Source organism: Coturnix japonica, chromosome 5 (assembly GCF_001577835.2).
Source record: "Coturnix japonica isolate 7356 chromosome 5, Coturnix japonica 2.1, whole genome shotgun sequence".
Lineage (NCBI taxonomy): Eukaryota > Metazoa > Chordata > Aves > Galliformes > Phasianidae > Coturnix > Coturnix japonica.
The window spans coordinates 33,520,726-33,535,416 of record NC_029520.1 but is presented as its reverse complement, the minus strand read 5'-3'; the positions used below and the strand labels follow the sequence as shown (position 1 = coordinate 33,535,416).

Below are 14,691 nucleotides of genomic sequence, written 5' to 3'. Positions count from 1 at the left end.
GCCTGACAGAATAATCTGGCAGGTCTACTAACAGTTTTTGCAAAGTAGACGATATCTTGACACTACCTTCTTATTACTCTAGTATTCAGCAGCTTCAGTTCAATACATATAAAATCGTCTTGATTTTATCATCAGCCAGCATTTCGGGTTAGCTATTCAACCTATTTAGTAAGATCAGAGGTAAGTCATGTCAGTTAGCCATCCACACTTCCAAGTAATGATTGCAGTGCGGTTACTTGGGGTGCCTCCTACTTTAGCTCAGTCTAATATAGACAGCTGAGGTACATAAGCCACAGAGTAACGTTACAGGATAAATGCATCAACTGAGTACATTCTTCTCCATGGGGACTGAGAATTCATTTTACTATCCTACCAAAATATGAAAAATATTTAAATTTGTTTCTCTTTGAGGAATAATGAAGATCAGATTCTGAATAAACTAATCTGTACTGATGGGAAGCAATTTATTACTTCAGTCATGGGCTCTGTCACCTACACAGCATTTGGATCCCATCAGCTGAATCTCCAGTACACACAAGGCTGCTTGAACCGGGCCAGTCTAATTTCTCAGTGTCATCACAAAAACGGTTTCATTCTCAGCCATAGAACTCAAGATTTACACTTACATCTTTTCAATAATAATGTTAATTTTGGTCCAGGTAACATATGGGAGGATATTGAGAGAGTTGATATATATTCATTGATTTGAAAACCAAAAATATCCAAATTGCTAACACTATAAAGCAAAAATACAAGGAAGGACAGTGCTTATCGATTTCATTTTATTCAGTTGGAATTCTGAGATTTCATATGATCTTATAAATAAATGTAAAATACATAAAACAATTATCCTAGTGTAAAATTGAATTTTACCTGTCTGGAATCAGTTTTTGTCTATATTACATACTTCTATGTTTGAATACAAGTAACAATAATAGGTATACATTTATTTTCTGACTGTTTGCTATCACGATATGATTGATTTATTTATTAAGACGTTCAGGCTTTAAATTTATCTGGGGTTTCAGCTGCACAGTTGTTTTTAGATGCATACAGCCTGTCTTTTGGAAAACCTGTTAATGAAATAAGCCTCCTAAAAGAACATATCTGCTATTTAAAAATTGAAATATAACATAAAAACATAAAAAATAATTTATGACAGAGAAAACCATCATACAGGGGTAGCACTGTATGCAAATGACAGAAAAAAATCATCACATACTAAAATAAATCACAAGTTTATGTGAGGAAGTAGAAAGTGGAGTTAAATTCTGAAATTGGTGGCTGTGGACAATTAACACAGAGATTAACTTTTTCTTATTTCTGAGAAAGGCAATTTCCTTCTCTGTAAAAGGGCAGCCAGGACTTCATAATGAGTGCCATATCATTAGCAGTTTGATTTGGAGATCAATCTAACCTGGACACATGACTTAATGAAAACTCACTTCACTAACAATTTCTGGAGCTCGCATGAATCGTACAAATACTGCAACCTAGTAGGTTGTGGGTTTTTTTTTAGTGCAAGTTAATTAGCATTGCTTCAACTAACCATTCCTAGCCCTTTACTACCTTAGATTAGTGCATCTCAATCTTGAAGAAAGCCAACTGTGCCTCACGACAAGTTCTCACTACTATGCAGGATCAACTACTTTGTATGTAAGTAATACAAATTTATACTTTATTTTAAGCAAAGAAAACTCAGAAGAAGGAGAGAGGGAAAAAAAAAAAAGAAAAAAAAAAAGAAAGTAAGAAGGAAAAGATATAAAAGGCATTCCTTTGAAGGAAGCAGGTCTGAAACAGAGGCAAGGAGCCCAACTCAGCCACCCCATGTGTGTGCAAACGTGCCCAGTAAAGCATAAAAAAAAATACCAAAGTTATTCTGATGAATAAACAGGGAGAATGCCATAATCATTCAGACTGATAAGAAAATTGTAACTTCTCATGTGGTCAGAACTCCACCACCACAAAGTGCCACAAAGCAAGACTGACTATACCAGGACCTCAGACCAGCAGTGGCATTTCTACACATATGCAGGAAGTGAAGCTGCTCACTGGGCCTTTGTGATTACAGCAGTCATAAGCTTGATGGTCTAGACTGCTGTGAGTAAAAACAACACATCCACAAACAATGGCTCTTGGCCTGAAATAGGTATGGTCAGGATGAGGCACGTTTGGAAAGTAGCTCCTTGAATGCCTTCTGATAAACAGATGAAGAGAAAATAACACGAGAGAATAGTTTAGTTATCTCCATAAAATGTTAAAGAAAATAAACAACATTTTTGTAGCTTAGCATTTATTTGTGAACTGCTGGTGCAACTATATGCTTGACAGAAATGCTATGAAGCTTTTGGTAGCTTGACAAGACAATCTACAAGCTTGAATGAAATGTTCAGCTTAGGGAATTAGAATAAATCTGATGACTGATATGCTACTGAACGTGACAGGCTGTCATCCGTTTTAAACAGGATCTCTGCTAGGATGTACTGAAAGCAATTTTTTTTTTTTTTTTTCCATTACCTTAAACATACTAAGACTTTTTCAAATGAATTCTGGCTAATCTATTAAGACAAAAGATCTTCTCAAGCTATTGCCATTTAAATAAAATAATGAAATAGCCATTCGGCTTACTTGCATAATTAATTCATGCTGACACTGTACTTGTGTGATTAATTTACAACCAGATCACAAAAGCATACAACAAAAATGATTACTCTTACTTCCCAAGTTAACTATAAAAGCCACAGGATATGAGCAAATAGGTGATTAAAGCATTTTATCAAGGCCCTGTTTCTATAGGCAAGTTCATGTACATTAATATCAAGTTGTTTATCTGGTATTAAAGCAGCCAAATACATTCTTAATTGAACTGGATAGCATCTTTGTCATATTGTCATCAGATTTTATGCCAAAACAAACAAACAAAAAAAAAAAACAACAGAAGTTCTCCAACAGCTTTTTTTTAAATTATGAAAAAACTGATCAACAAAGTCCTTCAGTAAAACTGCACAGCAACAGAAAACTAGAGAGAAAATTAAAAAGACCATAGTTTTAACGTGGCCAGATTCTAGAAAATAAACAGAAATCCTAATATTTGCATATTTATAATCACCACATATATATATATATATATATAGAGAGAGAGACAAATGTATATACAGTGTAAAATAAGATTGCAATATTTCAAAGGCAAGTTACACTATTTAAGAAAAGATACGGGCACCAAAAACTTTTGATCCAAGCTCAAAGGGGAATATTCATCCAACATCAGACTGCAAGCAGTTCCTGCAGAAATAACTGGGATGCATGACCATCTCCTTCTGGAAATTCAGATCTAAACTACAATCAAGAAAACGAAGAACAAGGGGTTTTGTTACATTCATCTGCAATCTGTGCCTTACTAGAAGGAACAGGGAGAGCTGCTCATTTCTGGATAAGAAGTGGTAACGGCAGTTTGAATCACAATGACTCTGAAAAGCTAAGTGAGGAAACAAGAACAGTTTCCAGCCCTGTATGATCCACATCCAAAGGCAAATAAGAACAAAATCACCCTAAAAGTCATTCGCTGTTAGAAAAGGTTGTGACAAATGCACACAATTCAAAATATTTTAGTTGTCGGCTGATTTTCCCTCTTAGCTACCTGACGCACTTTTCGACTAAGATTTGGGACATCTCCATGAACAGTACAGTCTGTGTTGTTTACGTCATAAATGTCAGTACTGGGACAGTTTATTCTGCTAGTTTCCTTTACTGTTAATCAAAAGTACCACCAATAGGGATCATTAGCACACATGGCATGGGACAGATTGTCAGTATACACCACATATATTTTGCTGACAGAAAACAAAATTGAGTATTACATAAGATGCTGTGCATTAGATCTAGCTAGCTAATTTGTCTTAGTAAATATGAAACCCCAAATATTAAAACTCTGCTCTGTCCTACTGCTGAGATGCAAACAAGCCACAAAAAGTTCAAGGATCTTGGGCAAAACATTTTCCTGCATAAGACTGTAGTAGTCTAAGCATTTTGTGTCCCCTTGTTTGCATTCAGAAACCCCTCAGATGACCTTTTCTCTGTCAGTTGCTGTATCACATCTGGTCAGTGCACAGGATCAGATGTCTCTGCACAACATTATACTTTGTTCTGCTTTGTATGAATTCTCCAAGGGGCTCTCAGTAACCATAAACTCATTCCCCACTTCAGTGTAACCTGTTAAATGAAGCAAAATCTCATATTACTTTATGGACGATCTTACTGTTCTTTGAGATACTCTTGATTCTCAGGAGAAAAATCTATTACTTCTGCCTATATAATAATTCAGAATTACCATGTTTCAGTTACCACCTGAGATCTTTTGGATTAAAAGAGATGGAACTGAACCCTAGAAGCCCTGGATCATCCTAGAGCTTTCCACAACTGCCACAACATTTCCATCATCTTCCTTCAAGATCTGCTATTAAACATTTGTTGTATTTCTCTGCTAATGCTTCAGGCACACTGTAAAATCTAAACGGCTCTCAAAAGAAACAGGTGCTGATGCATAAGGAATGCTGAACACACAGATTTAGTCTTTACTTTCTTCAGGGCAACAGCCAAATTCTACTGATGCATGGAGCATAGAAAAACATTTGTTATCAGTCATCTCATCATGATTTTCACTCTGTGTTGGCAGGTGGGTTTGGGATTTTTTGTTTTTTTATATCAAAAACATTTTAAAACCAACAAGTTTAATGAAGGCTTGTCTTTCCCTCTCCCCCACATTTAATGACCAGTAAACTCATCCCGTTGATTCTGTCACTCCTTTCATGTTTCATAAAAGATTACAAGATTATGAAGAAGCTCTTCTTTTGCTTCTAAGAGCCAACACTTATTGGCATGTAATTTTCTGGACCATCTGCCTCCTCAGTTCTATCCTGTATCTCACTGAAAATTTTACTGATAAACTATTCCCTAAAAGTCCCCTCCATCTCCTAAAGAAAACATTCCTTTACCAAGAACACGAGCTAAAACTTAGTAAACCTTCCCTTAATAACTGTAAGATTACTACGTAAATACTTAACCCATATCTTTATATTCTTCTTCAGGTTATATTTTGAGCTAACATCGCAGCCTCTGGCACCACGCTGGTTTTCACACTTGTGCTGCCCAAATGATATAACCTCTGTTTGGCTTCAGATAGATGCTTTCTGCCTCTACATCACACTATCCAGGGTAATATCCTCAGAACTGAAGGTGCGTACCATCATCCTCATCATAATGTTTGGATATGTTGCTGATGTTTGAAAAGGGATAACAGATATTGCTGGACACTTGGACTTCTGATGTTTTGTACTATAGACTATTTGCACAAGAGTATTTCTGATCTTCTCTCTAGAAGGAAGGGGACTGAGGGAGTTATCACTTTTCTTCCTGATCTCTGGTCCAATGGGACCTTCAGCTGCACTCTCCATCCCCACCAAAACTTAAAGCCAACAGTCCAAGATGATCTTCAGTGGCTGAATTTTAACTGCTTAGAAAATATTGGCAGAACAATTGACAGGTTTGCCCAGATGTCTGATACAACCTGATCTATCCAAAACTACTCATCATCTCCTTTTGGGCTGTTAGCCCAAAAGCAAACTGCTTCAGTGTCTCCACAGATTTTTATTATTATTTTTAACTCCTCTTATAAACACATCACTGATGTGCTTCAGGGACAGACTTCACATCTCCTCGCACATTATCACAATGCTCTGACAAGCCTAACTATACACAGTTGGCTGAAAATAGGTGATATCTTGAAAACTTCAGAAAACATTTTAGAAAAGAAAAAAAAAAGAATACTGTTTCAATAAGGCCATCTTCTAACTGTATTTTTTTACTAGCATTTTTCAATGGCAGATACAAAGAGAAATGAGAAGTTAGCTTTAGGTACGTTTCACATTTTGTTGCACTTTGTAGTGTGCTCCAGGCAGGACTGACACTTTAGAGTTGTATCACTATTTCCTTTTCTCAAACCATACACAAAAATTACTACTAACAACCAAAGCAAATAAAGCTAAACAAATGACAGTATTTCAGTAAAATTCTAAATCCATAACTTCTCTGACAAACATTTACACAATCTCTTCTCCCCTCATTTCTTAACAGCTAAGTGCAGGTTTCATGTCCATAATAACAAAGAAACATGTTCCCAAAGGCTATTTCAGTTTGCAGCTCAGGCTGGAGTTCCTGCAGCTGCCAGACTACCCTGCAGTCTGTGAGGATGGCTGTATTTCTGTCAGGCTGTAAGGCACAGAGGTGCTACTGCACAGGCATAGGTCAGAGCCAGAGCAACACGACACACACACCCTTCACATTGTTTTGAAATGTAAACATCAGCCCGTCAGTTTCAAATAAGGAGTGCAGGGTATGTGTTACACAGAGCGGGCACAACTCTAATCCAGCAGGTTTTGAAGTACACACAAATTGACAGCAAAAAAAAAGAAAAGGAAAAAAAAAAATCCAAAGAAGCAACAGCAAAAAATCACCAACACTCAAAAAAGCAAGCAAGCAGACAAAAACAAAACAAAAAACCATAAAGCAAAACAACACCAAACAAAGCAATTCTAACTCTAAAACATTATCTTGTACTGTCTCTTTAAGAGCTGAACCTCATCTTTTAATTAAGTAACCGTTCCCACACTGAAGCAGTAATGAGTCTGCTTACAGGGCTGCATCTGATAAACTTGTTTCTAAAGAAATGTTTGCAATCCAGGTATTCTTGAGTTTTACAAGCCACCCCACAGACGTCAGCAAACCTCGTCCACCGCCAGCAACGAGTTGAGCAGTGAACCACAGCAGCGGCACCGCGCTGCAGGTGGGACATGCCCGAGAGCTACAGCCCCTAAGCAGGGGGCGGCGGGTACCCACGGGGCGCTCAGAGCAGCCCGCAGCTCCGCCTGCCGGCCCCGCTCGGCCCCGGCACGCAGCGCACAGCGACACCTGCTGGCGAAAGCCGCGTTCTCAGCTTGGCTGCTGCTGCATCCGCGTGAGCTTACGAATTTTTTAGAAAATTACTCGTATTTCTGCATGGTTTGGGATATCAGCTACAGGTGGTCTTCATTTCTATGATTCTACACCTTGTCTTGACTCTACTCTGCTTTCCATTCCCGTTGGTCTCCCTTCCAGCAGAGTTTCTCTCAGGCTGACAGGGAGCAGCTCTCCCCTCCAATGCTGCCTGGGAAGGCCAGCAGTTCACCTAGGACTTGATGCAAGAAAAGAGATGGCTCTCCTATGGGCTCCACACCTTGTCCCTGCTCCTCCTTTGCTTTTAAACAGATCTAAGACAGCCAAGAAGGCAGGGATGCAGTGGGGAGTGACAAAAACCCAGGCACTGTGAGACATCCCACAGAGGCGGTGAGCAGTAACGAAGGAGGACAGCAAGTGCACAGCCATGTCTAGGGCCCAGCTCCCCTGTGTAGCTTGTCCCCTTGAAAATATCTGATAAGACTCACAGACAAAATCTCCTACACTGAACTCAGCCAGAAGCACCACAGAATGGTTGCTGAGGTCTCTTTAAGGAACAGTGACATCAGTTGAGAAGGATGTAGGTGTGGAACCACATCCTTCTTCATCATATGTAGTCAGGTGCAAAGGGAAAAGTTTAACTTCAGGATTCCTGTGGTCTAATGAAAATAAATGCCTTTACAAACAGATCCACACATATAGATCTATTAATAAGTGTTTTCCTTTAGACGTAGATCATGCAAACTAAGTACTTAACTGCTTCAAGACTCATTTTTATTCTACCTTGAACTGTTTACACTGACAGCAAGCTCATTGTATCCTGACAATTAGCAGCACAATAATAATAATAATAGTAAGTGGAATAAAAATCAGTTGACATGTGAAAGCAGATGGTAATCAGTATCTGACAATTGATTCTACTTTCTTATACTGAACAACAGAATGTCTTTGAAACCACCTGTATTCATCATCTAATAATAAGCTGAATAAAGAAAATTCACTATCAGGAAACATTTCTGTAGCTCCACTGAGGAGGTAACACACTTCAAAACACTACTTGAAACAATTTCAGCTACTGCCCAATTGGAATTGCATAACTTTCCTATAACTTTGTATCAGCTGCCCAGTAGACTGAAGCACGTATGTTTTGATTTTATTTAGTTTGTTACCAGATGGAGCACTGAAAGTGCTGAGATTCAGACTGAAGTCAGCCTTTCCCATCTTTCCCGTTTGTTTATTAAGAAAGATATATTCAATTGATCTTGAAGCTATGGTAGATATTTCTTAGTACTCTTTTCCTCTTTATAAGGAAGGTACAAAGGAGTAAACATATAGAACTTGTGTCAACCTCTTCAGGCAAGAGAAGCCACAACCTTACAACAGCAAAATGAAGAAGTGCCTTCATCTGAACACACATACACACAAGTACACTACAGCCAACCACAACGAAAATGCTGCTCTGTTTCTCATGCCTGTATCTCAGAACTCACATAAACAAGTTAAAACATCCTCACCTATCAAGAACTTAGTGCTGAAAAATCCTATAGAAGCAGAAATTTCTGCTTACTTGAATGCAAATCACACTGAGAAACAGAATCCTAAAGCAAGTGCAACTCTATATTATAAAACTCAGAAATTTAAGAACTGTACTTGAGAAAATAAGCATGCCTTTCTACAGGTAATGGTAATTATCTTACAAGAGGATAATAAAAACTGACAGTGTTCAGACAGGATATTCCATTAAGATACATATCTCTTTCACATATGACTAGACCATTAAAAAAACACATACAACTTTTTATAAAATTTATAACTACAAATGCCATTACTGAGAGAACTGAATGCTTAAAAAGAAAATATTTAAATGTGTATGACTGCCTTCAATAGCATTTAAATCACCACTAGAAAGTTCTAGAGTAATTTTCCAATTATGCTCAGTCAGCACTTTCAGGCCTCTAAGGGCACCCGGATAGAAGCTAAGTTACCATTTTCCTTTGGGAAGTACGCTTACCTTTCTACACATCAATTAAGCTTCTAAATGTAAAAAAAAAAATGGGGGAACAAAAAAAAAGAAAAACGTGACACAAGCTGGTATTTGCTATCAGATGTAATGTGTAAGCAGGAAGAAGAGTTTTGCTTTCTCACCTGTTGGTAGTATAGAATTAACAAAGATAGAGAAGGCAAACAGACGATTTGGAAACAGCATAAAGAAAGCAAGTTAAAGCCGAACTGATGACTCCCAGAGGAAACAAACCACAGACATCTAGAAGAGCAGTCAATATTCATTATACAAATGTTTATACACATTCAACTTGTGCATTAGAAACTGAAACAATTAATAACAATGTTTTTCATTGTGCTCTGCCAAAATAAAAATAATTAGTAAAACTCTTCATTTACACACATACCAACTGCCATGCCCTATTCCCTTTCCCCAAGCCAATCCAAGCCAACCCAGTACCATTTTTTAGATTCATGGTTAACAACAGAAACTGTGGGTTTGGTCTCACAAAGTGAAGTCCATACATATATCCCAACCACAAAACAGTTCTTTGGTACTTAACCTCCTCTTTTCAAGAGGACATTATTATTTATAAACTAAAATACAAATCAATGTACATCACTGGATTTGTACATTTAAAAAAGACCATTAAAAATTCCATCTCTTGGCTTCAAGTGCAAAAACCCTCGATCCCTTATTTAGCTTCCTCATGGCAGAACATAACAGCATCTCCAGTTTATATTCCCACACAACTGTGCCATCCTTCCATTAATTCCAACAGGAACTGCCACCCCCTTCCTCCAAAGAACTAATCGATAACCAAACATTTTAATCTTTCTTTGTCCCAGTATTACTCTACTGAGGCAGATTAGATTTTTCTAATTTATTTCACACTTAACATTTAAATTAGAGCATAGCTGGCAGAAATATTACTACTTAAATGAATGTGTAACTTAAAGATCAAATTCTATCCTCAACAGATTTACATAAAAGCACAGAAAGGATAACATTTGTCTACCAGCATGTTATGTGGATCTCCTTAACTCAATTTACTATGGATTTCAGGTGCAAGAATTAATGCCCCTCCAGGAGCTGAAGTCATTACCAATTACTTCTGCCACACCTGCAACATAATCCTATTTTCTTGTAACTAGTGGAAGTTTTGCCACTTGCTTGAAGACAAGTTGTATTTATCCTTTGATTTGCTACTCTAGCAAAACGATGTCATAGATGCAGGCTTCTTTCTAATAAGAAAATGAGATTATGAACCCATGTCATGAAATTTATTCCCTGCTAAAATTGAGATCCACATACATATTGATAATTTTAACTATATAAAAAGTTGCCAACAGAATTATGTCTGTCAACGTGAACTTATAGCATAAATTTTAACAACAATGTTGACTCATTTTGTCAATGTCACTTTGTCACAATGTCATTTTGTCACTTTTTTCTTTAGACAACTCCTTAAAAACTGTGCCCTATGGGTACCAATGCTCCTTCTTTAATATCTTTACAAGACTCCTTTTTGTTACAGGACTTCCCAACAGGCTGACACATACCAATATTGTCAGCTGCACTCTCACTCTGAATGGATTCCCATACACACAGGAACACTTTCTTTTTAAGAATTGCCTAAACAAAACAACAACAAAAGCATATCTGCCTGCCTACAGGCTGACTTGTTTTTATTTTTTGACTTGTTAAAATCGTGTTACTGCTGTGTTACATGGCAGACTCAAAAGAGGAAACCAGATGCTAGATCTTCTTATGACGTTAAGTTGAATGTCCACTTGGGGACTCCACCATTCAATCCCTTCCCTACTCTGTAATCCACAGAAACATACATGCAACCTGTCTTTACCAGACACATAAAAATCTATGTTAAAAGCCACCATCAAGAAGTCTAGTTAGTTCTGAAAACTGCAGATGAATATTTTTTGAAGTTTCATTTTCTACCCACTATAGTGGCAGAAAGAGTTGTTCTCATTGCAGACTGTGACGGGAATGAGAAACGGGCTATAATAACAAATATGGTGTTGCTGCATGAAAAACTTCAACAATTATAAGAATGGTAGACAGAAATGTACACAATAAGGAGCTGCTCGTTAAGTATAAGAGACTATATCACCTTCTTGACCACGAGATCCGCTAGGTTGGTTTGAGGCTTACTACCCCTCAAACTGTTTTTTTTTAAATTATTATTATTTATAATAAACTAGACAAAACAAGTAAGAAAAGGGCAGGAGGTCAGATGGGTGCTCTGCTCCTGTATGTTCTTGGCTCAGGCAAGTAAAGTTCTGGAAGGACAGCAGTCTCTTCGGTAATGCTGTCGCTGTTCAGATGCAGCGCAGCTTTACAGCTCCACCTTCTTCCCCCAAACCTGCAGCAGAAGCTGCAACTTCTGAAATATGGTACGTGATTGTTAATGCTTAGCCCTTCCATTCACTTGCTATACTGCACCTAGAGCTGCAGTCACTTATCCTCAGCTGGACAGGTAAGGCAAATGTATCACTTACAAGAGAATGAAATCGGTGATGGGCAGAAGAGCTGCTTCGTGCCACCACGCTCGCGGAACTGCCTGTGTGCACGGTTCAGCTTCACACCTCTGCCTAATGGCTGGAGGGCCTCATTGTGCATGGCTACCTTTTGTTATGCAAACAAAACAAAACTAAGAACAGACCGGCCAGCCACTTCACACAGCATGTTTATCTTAACAATTTACACTTCCTTTTAACTTTCCCTAACAGTTTACAAAATATTTAAGCCAGCGACAGCACGTGTTAAAATGAACAAAGAAAAGAAAAACGGTCGATCCCAGGGTGCGCAATGCCAAAGTGAAACGTCCTCCAGGACAGAAGCAATCCTGCAAACTGCTCACATTCAAAAAATATCGTTCCTTGCTTCAAACGAAACACCTTTACACCACCATCAAGGAAACAGGCTCGTATAAAACTTACTTGAAGTACAAAACGGATGAGAACGCCTTAAAGATGTTTTCTTAAGTGATAAATTTTCAAAACAGAAGCATTAACTTTACTTTGGCATTTCTTAGTGTCTGGGGTTTTTGTTTTTGATTTATTTTCCCTCTCGATTCAATGCATTACAACTCCGAGTGCTGCCCGCAGCCTATTCTTGGTTGACTCTCAACACTCAGCTCTGACCTCCCCGCTTTGCGCGGGCGGGCTACACCCTGAGCTCCCCCCGTGATTTCTTCCCCCCGGAGGAGCAGCTGCCCATGGTGCCCTCTCCCACCGAGCTGACACCATTTCGCACTCCGAGCCGCGTACCCCCGCGCGGCCAACTCGCATCCCACTTTCCCTGCCATAAGGGGAACAACGACAAGCGCTTACTCCGACACCGGGCGCCCTTGGCTCGCACAGCCGCTGCCCGGCGACGGAGCAGGCCCGGAGGGAGGCGGGGAGGGCCGAGGGGGCGGGGAAGCTGCGGGCAGAGCACGGGGCCCCGCCGCGGGAGAGGGGCCGAGCTGGAACCCGAGCGGCGCGGAGCAGCCGAAGGAAGCGCCCCGCCAGCCCCGTTACCTGCGCGCTCCTCCCCCGCGGGCACGCTGCCGGCGTGCAGCCTTCACAACAAAGCCCCGGAGCTGCGGCCGCAGGAGGAGGAGAGCCGAACTCGCCACCACCGCGAGCGCGCAACGTGCAAGGGCTGGCGGCGGGGCCACGGTCCGAGGGCGGAGCCCAGCGGCACGGCACGGCACGGCACGGCACAGCTGCGGGGGTGGCTCGCGACTCGGGCCAGGCGATGCAGGACGGCAGGCGCCGCCGTGCGGGAGGGAGAGGCGGCGCAGGGCCGAGGTCTGCAGGGGGTGTGCGGACACAGCTGGCGTCTAGCCGGCCTGTCCTCCCACGCACGGGAAAAAGTTGTTTTCTTTTGGAGGGGTTAGCCCTGGAGTGCTGCCCAGGCTGGCGAGGAGCGGTATTCCCCGTCTATGGAGAAAGAAGCGCCGCATGCATGCATGGGTTTGAGAAGAGTCCATGTGGAAATGGGATTAAACCTGAAAGTGCTTTGGGAAACCTGCATAATGGGAACGCTGCCTATTGAGGGAGAACAGGGAGGGAGAAATGCAATACGTGAAAGAATTTTAGTAAGAGAATTTAATGATGCTGGCGTCAATAGATTTGTGTTTTAAATACAAGCAGGTTTTTATGTAAGCATTTTTATTGCAGTGACACCTTTTGCAGACAACATCTCTAACCAAATAGGTTCTTCATCTGATCAACTCCAAATTTTCTTGACCATTGAATAACTCCAACGAATCTAGCTTAATACCAGATCTGCTATTTGGATTAAAGGAGCATTGCATAGTGAGACCTACATCCCTGCAATAAGTGAATGTTTCAGCATCTGCTTTTTGTTGATACCAATCACTGGAGAACAAGTGATCCTGCTGTATATAACTGAGCAGCAGTCTCAAAGCACAAAACCAAGGGAACGGATACTAATGTTAATGAAACATTGAAGTTGAGATTTTAATTACTTAAATGTCAACACATTAAAAGTTCTTTAATTTTAGAAAGTTATTCTGCATTCCCACAGCAATTTCCACTCTGCTGTTACATATAGCAAAGAATTCAAGTAACTGTTTGCTGATGCATGCAAATTATCTATTATACCTCAATTTTATTGCTTTATTAACTCTTTTGCATATATTTTGTATGTTTTTGTGTTTTACAGTAACAATAAAAACTTCCTCTTGTTTTAAATTGTCAAAGGCTACATTTCATTTTAACCTCGGAACATCCAGTCACTTAGCAACATTTGTTGCTAAACTATCACAACACACTCACAGGCACTCCACAAACTGACAACAGAACACTACTTGAGGAGCAGACTTCAAGGAAGCATTTTCCAAAGGTATTTTTATTACGTTATATTTATGTTTTTACTTCCAAATCCTAAGGCACCTGCAATTGCTTCTCAAAACAAGAAAACATTTGGAAAGGTTTGGCAAATGATTCTCAGAAAGATGAATGAAGGGGATGAAAGTACTGCAGTTTCAAAACCTTATGCACAAAACCCATTGGTAGGCTGTTGAAGAATCCACCCTTCTCAGATTGTGCCTCACTGTAGAACGCTATGGGTTTCTGTGTGTACACAGGTTACTTACTGAATGGACAAGCCTTCTGTTGGCTTATTAACAGTATTAGAGGGAAAAATGGAGAAGACGAAGAGAAACCACAGTACTACTCAGAGTCAGCAAAAAGATAGGAACAACAGACATGTTGACATGGGTACCTATGCTCACTGCCTAGCCACAAGATTAAATGTCCTTGGGTGCTCCACATCCACACAGGTGACATGACCTGCCCTTCCCTTCAGCTGAGTAGCCCTGCCCACACAGTCTCTAGGGAAGCGTGTTTGGCCAGTACCACCCCCTGTGTTGTGTCCTGGCATCTTCTGAAAAGCAGAGGTTGGCCTTGGCAGGAGTAACACTAGGGACTGTCAGAACCAGGGATTTAGTTTAACAACATGGGCCTGCAGGTTTGCATGATGCATGCAATGTCCACCCCAAATCCCCGTGTCCTTTGAACACTGCAGAGAGACAGCCATAGTCCAAAGGTTTTCATAGCACAGTGTGCTTTCAGGAAGATGGTGAGCGAGCCAAATGGCACCACCGACGCTTTGTGGAAACAGAGCACTGAGGAACTGGTGGAATTTGCTGGGTCTCATCCCCGGTGGGG

The 14,691-nt window shown here is 40.2% G+C and overlaps 1 protein-coding gene across 7 annotated transcripts in view; it reads right to left on the bottom strand.

Moving 5' to 3' along the window:
• Positions 1-12,639, bottom strand: part of MIPOL1 (mirror-image polydactyly 1) — a 168,445-nt gene extending 155,806 nt beyond the window's left edge. For 4 of the 7 annotated variants that reach the window (XM_015865033.1, XM_015865030.1, XM_015865034.1 and 1 more), the window contains exon 1: positions 12,532-12,628. The gene's annotated coding sequence lies outside the window, so the exon portion shown is untranslated. Of the gene's footprint in view, positions 1-11,508; positions 11,600-12,342; positions 12,410-12,531 lie in introns of those variants that run through there. The other 3 variants (XM_015865035.2, XM_015865032.2, XM_032444855.1) reach the window with 3 other exon arrangements.
• Between the last annotated feature and the right edge of the window lie 2,052 nt (positions 12,640-14,691).